This window comes from Dasypus novemcinctus, unplaced genomic scaffold (assembly GCF_030445035.2).
Source record: "Dasypus novemcinctus isolate mDasNov1 unplaced genomic scaffold, mDasNov1.1.hap2 scaffold_69, whole genome shotgun sequence".
Lineage (NCBI taxonomy): Eukaryota > Metazoa > Chordata > Mammalia > Cingulata > Dasypodidae > Dasypus > Dasypus novemcinctus.
Genome location: NW_026688628.1, coordinates 3,333,961 through 3,343,864, shown reverse-complemented (window position 1 = coordinate 3,343,864; position 9,904 = coordinate 3,333,961). Strand labels below are relative to the sequence as shown.

Here is a 9,904-nt window from a genome sequence, read left to right as displayed (position 1 = left end):
ACCTTGATGTCAAGAGTTCAAATATTGGGTATTTGTAAAGTTCTTCTCAGGAATGAATGCATTATAAACTAGGGTTGTGTGGTGTGGATAGACTAATAATGACTAAAATAGCATAATAATTGAATAATACCTTTTATATGGAAAAGGGAATATGATGAATATGATTCCATTCTTCTAGATGAGAATCTAGAAAAATGTAACATGACAGAATATATTTCTCATTCTGAAACATTTTTGTGTGACTTACCAATTCTTTCAATTCAAAATGTTTCACCCTCCCCTATATAAATGTTAGCCAAATGACATTCTTTTTTGTTGATTTTGAAATAATACCTTGGGCTTTAATAATGAGTTCCCAGAAAATCCTGAATTGAAATTATTCATGATTTTCTTAAAAAAGGCATTAGACTGGATGGTATATGGACCACACATTAAGGGCAAAAATGAGTAGGGTGGACAAATAGGTCGCCATGATCTTACAGTTCTTACATTTTTTGATTCTCAGATAAACTGTTTTAAACTTCTCATTTTTCTCTTAGCAGGTGATGTTCCCCCTAGAGATATGGGAAGGGCCAATGACAGTACCCTGGTGGGTTTCATCGTTCTGGGTTTCTCAGACCACCCTTGCCTACAGGCTGTGCTCTTTGTATTTGTCCTTTTCTTCTATCTCCTGATGCTTGTGGGAAACTTCATCATCATCATTACCTGGTACATGTGTCCTCCTCTCCACACGCCCATGTACTTTTTCCTAAGTAACCTCTCCTGGAGCTCTACTTCACCACTAGCCTTGCTCCTCAAACCCTAGTTAACCTGCAAGTACCAGAGAAGACCATCACTTATGGATGTTGTGTGGTCCAACTCTACACCTCTCTAGCCTTGGGCTCTACAGAGTGCATCCTTTTGGCTGTGATGGCCTTCCATCTCTATGCTGCTATCTGCAAACCTTACACTATGTAGTCATAATGAACATGTGGCTATGTCAGCAGCTGAAATCCATCTACTGGATGAGTGGTTTGGCCAATTCTTTGATTCATGCTACCTACCTTGCAGTTGCCTCTCTGTGGCAACCACTGGTTGGATCATTTTATTTGTGAAGTACCAGCTCTATTCAAATTGGCTTGTGTGGACACCACCATTAATGAATTGGTGCTTATTGTCACTAGTGTCCTCTTCCTCCTAATCTCTCCAGCACTCAGCCTTATCTCCTATGGCTTCATAACCCAAGCCATTCTGAGGATCAAATCAGTGGAGGCAAGACATAAAGCCTGTAGCACCTGCTCCTCCCACCTCATTGTGGTGATCATTTTTTATGGCACATTATCTACATGTATCTCCAGCCAAATGACAGTTATACACAGGACTGAGGCAAATTTATCTCTCTTTTCTACACCATGCTGACTTCTATCTTAACTCCTATCATCTACAGTGTAAGGAACATGGATGTGAAGGAGGCTCTGAAGAAACTTCTCTCAGGAAAACTGTGTTCCCTCCAGATGTAATATGCAAGGAAGTGGTTACAATTCATGTGCTTTTATCCAACTTTTATTTAGACAAACTCATAGTTCTTAATTTTACACCAGTTGAATTGGTGCTCTCTTATTTTATTACATAAGGGCTTTCCCCTTTCTTATGTGTAATTATGCAAATTGGGTACATGTTTACTTAAATCAGAACTTGAGACAGAAAAGAAAGCTCCGAGTGGACATAAGCTAAGATACTTGCCAGCAGTCTTTTACTTCTGCCACTTACTTTCCAATGCTTTACAAAATCGAATGTTGCCAATTGTTTGCTTAGGGATTTTTTCCTTTTCATTGAATTTTTCAAGCTTTTTTTTTTTCAGGTTTCTGATAAACAACCATCTTATATTTACTTACAAAATCTCCCATTAATGTTTCATGCTGCAGAAAAAGAAAGTTCTATATTTTACCTTAACCATGGTGGAAAAATATCTGCTCATAGTTCAGATTTAGTGATCAGTTGAATATCATACTAACTACTATTTCCCTTAATCCATTTATCATTAAGAATTCCAAGAAGGAGTGTCCTGGCCCACGGGACAGCAATGAGGGCTCAAAACCTGCCAATAAAGAATGGTGGGACAAGAGACACGAAGAATGACAGCAAGACAGTGTTCTGATCAAGCTGTGAATTTTATTGAGGGAACAAAGCATATATACTCTTGGGAAGGGGAAGGGCGGTGGGTGGAGGTGGAAGCTAGGGATTGGCTACTTCTGTTGCTGAGGTAGAAGGCAGACTTCAGTTTCACATCTTGCGCCTGCACACTATCTTATCAGTCTGGGCAGTGGCACTATCTTATCAGTCTGGGCAGTGGCAGGAAACGGAGAACAAAGGAGCAGGGAGGGAGAAGAACAAGGAAGTGACAGGGCAGATTTGAGTTCTGCCATGATGTGGGACCCGCCATGTTGTGGTGAACTAATTATAGTTTACTCAAATGAGAAAGTTGGCTCCTCTCTGGCAGCCATGCTGCTGGCTCTGCTGAGTTCGACGTGTACTTTATTTTGACTGCTCCCAACAAAGGAGTAAGAGAAATGAAATGTACTAAATACATTATTTTTACATAACTTAGTGAATGTATCTGATTGTTTGGTCTGTAAGTCACTGACAGCACATGGTAGATACAAGCATTTTAGGAGAGAAAATAATGAAACAACTTTATTCCAAGTCATTTAATATGTTAGGAGTATAAAAGTAATTGCAATTTAAAAAACACTAATATGTTCTTAATAGTGAATATTGTTTAAGGATAATGAGGAAATGTTTGTTTTAGTCAAGTATTATAAAATTATCTCAGCAAATCAAGAAAATACTACAGATGAGATAGCACTGGCTTCTGATTTTTTCTTTTTTTTTTTTGGTAAGTAAACACACAGACATCCCTTCAAAGATACAGTGCCAATCTGGTTTGTCTGAAACAGGAATTCTCTAAATGAGTGTGTGTGTGTTATAGTAGATGAAAAAGAACATGGTGAACTCAGAAATATAATATAAATAGCTAAAGACAAATCTTATTGGATTGAGAATTAATTCAGTCTTTGTTCCTAGTATGTGCTATCTTACAAAAGAGTGTGATGAGTTATTGAAAAACTTTTTTCTGTGTTTTTGTGTAATTTACAAGAAAGCAGTGACTTTTCTCATAAATTAATTAAGGCTTTTCTATTATCAAAATAGGCATGAACTAATGTGTATAATATGTTTTAGGTTGAAAGATATTGATTTTATTGTTAAATGAGTAGACTAAAGCATTGGTGTAGCAAAAATGAGTATAACACACAATTAATATAAAGCCCCTAAAATCAGCTTTGAAAGAAATAAGTACAAGCAATATGTAACTTGCTTTTATCAAAAGACAGGGCTGAACCTTTCACATTATCAATAGCTTATAACATGAAAGAGCATTAATTACATAATTGGTTTATGTAAGACCAAGCAGTTTGGGCACAATTATCTTGTCAAGTTGACACAATAGTCTAACCACCACAAAGTTCTAACCTATCAGTTATTGCATGCACATTTAGAGATGCATCAGAGTAAAATAGTATCCCTGGCATGGAGATTTGGTTGGTCTTGTAACATATAGCATTTTCTAAAAATAACTAAAATTATGACTCATGACATTTATAATGTTTAATAACATGCAGCTTATGATGAGGACTTAACATGGATATTGAGAACATTACCAAATCCCTATTAATTCATACAATTTTAAAATATTTATATGAATAACATTTTATCCATATAGATTCAACCTACAGAAGGTTAGGAAATCCCTTTAGATTTGAAAACACTTCCCATCCAACTGGTAACCTATTAATAAATTTAATTATTCCTCACATCTCTCTTTTACAAGGAGTGATAAAAAAATCCTCTGTGACTTTCCTGCGTCCCACTAGAAAATGCTGAATACAATTTGAATATATATTAAACCATTATTTAGGGTTTGCCTTGGACCAGACAAACTGCCAAGTCATCAGATTTGAATATTACATTTAATAGGAAACTGGGTCATAGTGAAACAACATTTGATTACTTATTATCCAAGGGTAGAGAAGAGATTTATTTTAAAAGTAAGCATTTTGTAAAATAATAAAGGATGATAAAGTCAATATAAACATCAAAAATTATATTCTGGTATGGTTTAGAAATTTGTCTTATTGTCAGAATTCCAAATGGGAAAAAAAGCTTCTATTTTCAAACCATGACCAGTATGGTAATCCAAGGCAACTTCATTATTTTAATAAAAAGAAAATCGTACTCTAGTTTTTTGCATGAATTCACTGTTTGATATGAAAGCTCTTAAAAACTATACATAAGTCTATCAAATCTTAGCACTGACTGAAATAAATAAAATTCATTTCTACAATCTTTCTATAGCATTCTAGTTCATTTAACCTTTCTCCTACACATTCTCTTTCTCATTTAAAAAAAAATCAGTCATTTTACTTCAGTACTACACAACACTCCTTTTCCTTAACAAAGTACATCCTACATACTTTAGATACCCACCTCATATCCGCATACTGTGGGTTATCAAAAACATTTGTGAATTGTCTTCAAACATCCTAAATAACACAATTATTCTTAAAATAAAGTTTGTCAAAGTAAGAAGTCAATTTTGCTAGGCATAAATTTACATTTTACATCATTTTAAATATCTAATGTTAACTTATTTTGTTAGTAAACCTATATAAATTTAAGGAGAACATACCTGAATGGAATATAATTGTAGGTTTTTATTGTAGTTAACACTGATAGTTTAGGAGACATAGCTGTTATAGGGAATTAATTTCTGAAGCAGTTTTCTGGAGGCAAGCAGGAGAGGTCTGGTTTATTATTATGGCTAAGGTACAATTTAATAGCAGGTTTATAAAAGCACCCATCACTTTTCTATTTTTCCTCCATTGCAAATAAAAATCCTCTTTTTTTTTCATGACATTTCAAAATAAGGAACAATGTCAGGCTTTTAGTCAGTTTGCATTTGAAGTTGGTTGTTCATAATTTTAGACAATTACTACAATTGTTTAATTTGTCTAAAGCATTATCCTGGAAATTGGTGCAATCCCCCATCCTAAGGATATAAATATGTTTTAATCATGATTTGTCTACTGTTTACTGTTGCAATAGTATTATTAGAGGAAAAATAATTCCAAATTGGGGAATTCCCTTGGAATTTCAGAAAAAGAGAGGAACCTATTTTACAGGACAAATTATGCAAAATATGGCTTATTTTGCAACTTTATCATTGTTCTTACCAACTGCATTCCTCAGAATTAGTAGAAAGAGCTCTAGACTTAACCCATACCTCCCCCATAGCTGCCCCAACTGGTATTGTTTGGGCAATGCCCCACCATTTGAATTGTATTCCAGGAAGAGTGTTAAGGAGGGCAAGGGGATTTTACATAAGTAAGGCGGCCCTGGTATCTGTTAGGGCTCATGTGCCCCATTTCTAATTGTCTGCAACTATATTACCAGATCTATTTTGCCCAAAGATGTGACATGGGCAATTGGAAAAGCCTCTGCCATTTCCTGGGGCAGCCTTAACAGTCACCTTGAAAGGCACTTTGCTTTCTTAGAGGGAAAAGAGGCTTAGGGGGATGTTGCTGATCTTTCAGGAAGCTCTGGACTGTGTCCTTTCCACTGTGCAGGCTGTCCCCAGCAACTGCTGCACATGGGTGCAGACCCCAGCACCTAGGAGGCCAGAAGAGTCAGGGCCAGGAGCTCCAGGTATGCACTCAGGCTTGATAATTCATCTCAATGTTAAAACATTTGCATTTAAATCTAGAAATACTCTTGACATTGGAAGTGTTAAAAGTTCAGTTTCTTTAATTTCAGGTACCTCAAGAGTATGATTATGCATATAATTGTGTAATATGCTTATTTAACTTTAAGCAATTTCAATGAAGTTCTTTAAGAATTTTCAGATTAATTTGGTATTATGATCTGGAGGTAGGAATATATATAGTAAACAAATAGACAAAAATAGAAAGCTTTTAGCTTCAATTAAAATCTTTAGCTGAGTCAGACACAAAACCACAGTAACACAGAAATACAAAAACTCACTAATTTGAATCATAATTTTGAACATTTTTAAAAAATTTGTGTTCTAACACAAAGACATAGAGATTGAATACACGGAATTCTGGGCCATTTTTTCTTCTCTTTTACAATGTAAGTCCAATTGCAATATTTAAGAGATCCATTCTCTGGCCATTGTTACCAAGATTCTAATTTATACCAGGGCTTGGCTGTGTTACAAAAGAATAGTATATTTTTCTTTTCATTTATTCACCTCTAAATGTATAAAATTATCTAAAACACATTTTAAAACACATTTACAACTTTTGCTGTTAACATTTCCCATATTTGTAACTTTCAGCATGCCAAGACAAAGTGTACACAGAAGTAAACACAATCAGACTCAACTTGGTAAACAATGATTCCACTAACCAGTAAAATAAAATAAATCCAAAGAAACCAAAACCAATGTGAGACTCAAACCCATGACCAGCAACTGGAACCAAAGTGGGCTTCAACTCATGACCAGAACCAAAATGAGACTCAAACCCACAGCTGGAATGTACTTCCATGACTGATACTCAAGTACCTGGGGCCAGCATCCAGTGGAATTAAGTTGGGGCTCATACCCACAAACTTAGGACTAAGGTGGGATTCAACTCACAGTCTTAATCAATAACCAAGCAGGGCTGAGGTAGGACTCCAACTCATAATCCTAACCAAGCTGAGCTGGGCTATGGTGGGAATTGAAAACCCAATCTTAGTGACCAAAAAAACCAGAACAGACAGGTTTCACATAGATATCTTAACAAAGTCACCCACCCCAAAATAACAAATTTACTCATCCAGGAGATGTCTTCATCTGGAAAACATCACTTTTCTTGAAATTAAACTGTGCCAAAGGGCTGATGATGCCAGTGGAAATGGGAGAAATTCCTGGTTGTTGAGCCTCTAGACTAACGGGGTCTGGGTGATCACTCAGGGTCAATAACTGGAAAATTCCATCCTGCAATGACTGTGAAGCTTCATGCAGGGTTCTCTATGACTAACCCTCATGGCCACCAAGTTGTGACTGTTCAAAGTGGGGTCACTGCCTGATGCACAGAGAAGTCAATACTGTGATGCCAGGATATCGAGAAGAGAAAGAACTTATTACATAGTCAGCCAGCAAGGAGAACAGATCTCAGGGAGCCTCAGTTCAGCCTACCTGAGCAAAATTGAGCCTATGGTTTTATACTGTATGGGAAAGGCAGGCTAAAGGGGCTGAATAAAGATGGGTTTAAATGATGTCGGCTACTCAAATTGGGGGGAAGGCAGGTTACGGGGTGTGGTTTAGCAGAGCATGCTTTATTGCAAACCATACCTGGTCTTAAAATGGGAGCTTAGCATGTTCAGTGGCTATTGCTGGTCAACATCCTCCTTAGCAGTGTGTGCTGCCAACAGAAATAAAGAAATAATTCTTCCTGCAGTGAAGTAAGTGTCTTCTCAATAAATATGATGAATAAACATGATGAGTTTGGAGCACAAACAAAATAAATGAAAACTTTTTCAAACCAGTAAGGGAGGGGCTGCTTCCATGAAAAATGGGTTGATAAGTGACAGTTTCAGTGACAACAAAGGACTAAAAATAATTTATGGGAAATAATATGATTATTTTTCAAACAGATTTTTAAAAAGTTAGAACACTTGGGTTCTCTTAAACATGAGAGACATATACATCTGAATAAAGTACAGGAAATTATTGTGATAAAACACTGACTATCTGATTTCTAAGCCAATTACTCAGAAGGTAATAAATCTTTTTACAATTTCTTAATAACAAATGGATAATCCCAGAAATTATTATTTTAACAGACAAAAAACCAAGTTTTCCTTTGCATGAATATGCCATTTCTTTAAAATCTTATAGACAAGCTCATTAAATATTAACCTTCTTAAAGCATGAAAAATTAAATTGTTTTTCTGAAAACCATTTACAAATTTCCATATCCATTCAGGTATTATCATATACTTTTCCCTTTCTTATTCTGCAATGCTTTTGCTTTAGTTTGTGATGGAATTATTTTTTTTTCTTTCTTTTTCCTGACAAAAAGCACATTCTGTATAACTTGTGTACATGACTTTGAATAAGTAATATTTTAATGTATCAAAAGGGCTTGGAATCTACCTTCAAGCTGACAAACTATAGAAAATGGAATTACCATTGAAATACCTTTGCCAGTGCTGTGACTCAGTTTGGTTAAATTAAAACTTAACTTACTTTAACATTTTATACATCAAGTAGCACCTTTAAGAAATTGTTTAAAGAGGCTACTTTAGAATCATTATCTTTCTGAAGCTTCTAAATACCCATCATATGGGGGGGAGGAGTAGGTGAGGGGGTGGGGGGTATATGGGGACCTCATATTTTTTTAATGTAATATTAAAAAAATAAAGACAAAAAAATAAAAAATAAATAAATACCCATCAAAGAATACACCCCACTACTTTATTTAAGACCAGGAAACTCTTTTCAAGTGAAAATCCCAAATGTTCTACCTTGGTTAATTTATATATTTCCCCATTGGTCCACAGCAAACTTAAATCATTCTTGCTAAGATTCAACATTTACTGAGAAATAACTATAATTAGATCCATAGTGTTATGCAAATAGGTATCAGGGGATTTTGCAGGCATGAAGGAAAGAGATATAGACTGAGAAAAACTCATATTCAAGAAAAGGTTCCAAAAGAAAATTACATAAGGGCACCCAAAATAGAAAATCAGCTGTCTTATGGTGTACCAGAAACTTTGTACATCCCATTCCCCTAAACAATAAAATAAAATGGAAAGAGTTATGAACTCACAAAGTACAATCTGGCATGAAACACAAGCAAGTCCAGCACTTACATTCTGACATAAAATTAAAAATGTATTATAACTGCTGTGAAGTGGGAAACATTATCAAACACTTTGTTCAGTTTGACCAAAGAATTTATTGCTAATTTTATTGCAGAGGAACATCACTGAAAATGTAATTACTCACAGTAGTATAGATGAGAAGGAATCCTTATCAAGATGAGTTGAAGGAAAGCTGGCTCTCCTGAAGTTGAATTCACCAGTTAAGCAGGGCTCATTATGGGTATAATGCATATGTGTCCTCCTAAAGAAAAAACATATTTATAAAACATCTAGAAATAGTTATTCTTAAATGTGTACCTATCACAGAAGTGGCTCCATGAATTTTATTCAAGGAAGGAAGTGGATAGATAATATATTTGCTCACCCTCTTTACATTCCAAAAGAAATATTGTTGGAAGGAAGATAAACTTGTTGCCTCATTTTAAGGTGTATTTGTTTATTATAGTTGGTTTGTCTCTTTGATATCACCTATGAATAATTCCCTGAAACAGTGATGATATATCTCAAGATTAGTAGCATTCCTAATTTTTTCTGTCCCATATGATAAATTTAAGCAAACAGGATAGTATGAATGTGTCTGAGTCTAGTGTTCATTCTACGTAATTTTGTAGGTACCTGAAAATCTGTGGTATATGAATCTAGATGCCAAAGATTGGAAATGTAAAGATAATAAATTGACCTAATGTAGGTAACCAAGATTGAGATATTTCTTGATCTCAATTTGAAAGGACAGCTAAGACATTTACAGGTAAAAGAGAGTTACAATTGCATTCTATAGAAATCTTTAAAATAAAATAAAATAAAATGGTCCTAAAATCCAATGGAAATGTAGAGATCAACTATGCAGTTTTTATGATGAATACTTTCTGAAACATATTAACTTGGTATTATGAACCAGCTACATTGCTTGCTGAACATTATAATATATTACTATGTATCATCTGTTTCACAATAGATGAGGAATAAACAA

At 35.0% G+C, this 9,904-nt stretch overlaps 1 pseudogene; it reads left to right on the top strand.

Annotated features, from left to right (window-relative positions):
- Nucleotides 1–562: 562 nt before the first annotated feature.
- On the top strand, nucleotides 563–1,501 carry LOC101421915 (olfactory receptor 2G3-like; annotated as a pseudogene).
- The last annotated feature ends 8,403 nt before the right edge of the window (nucleotides 1,502–9,904 follow it).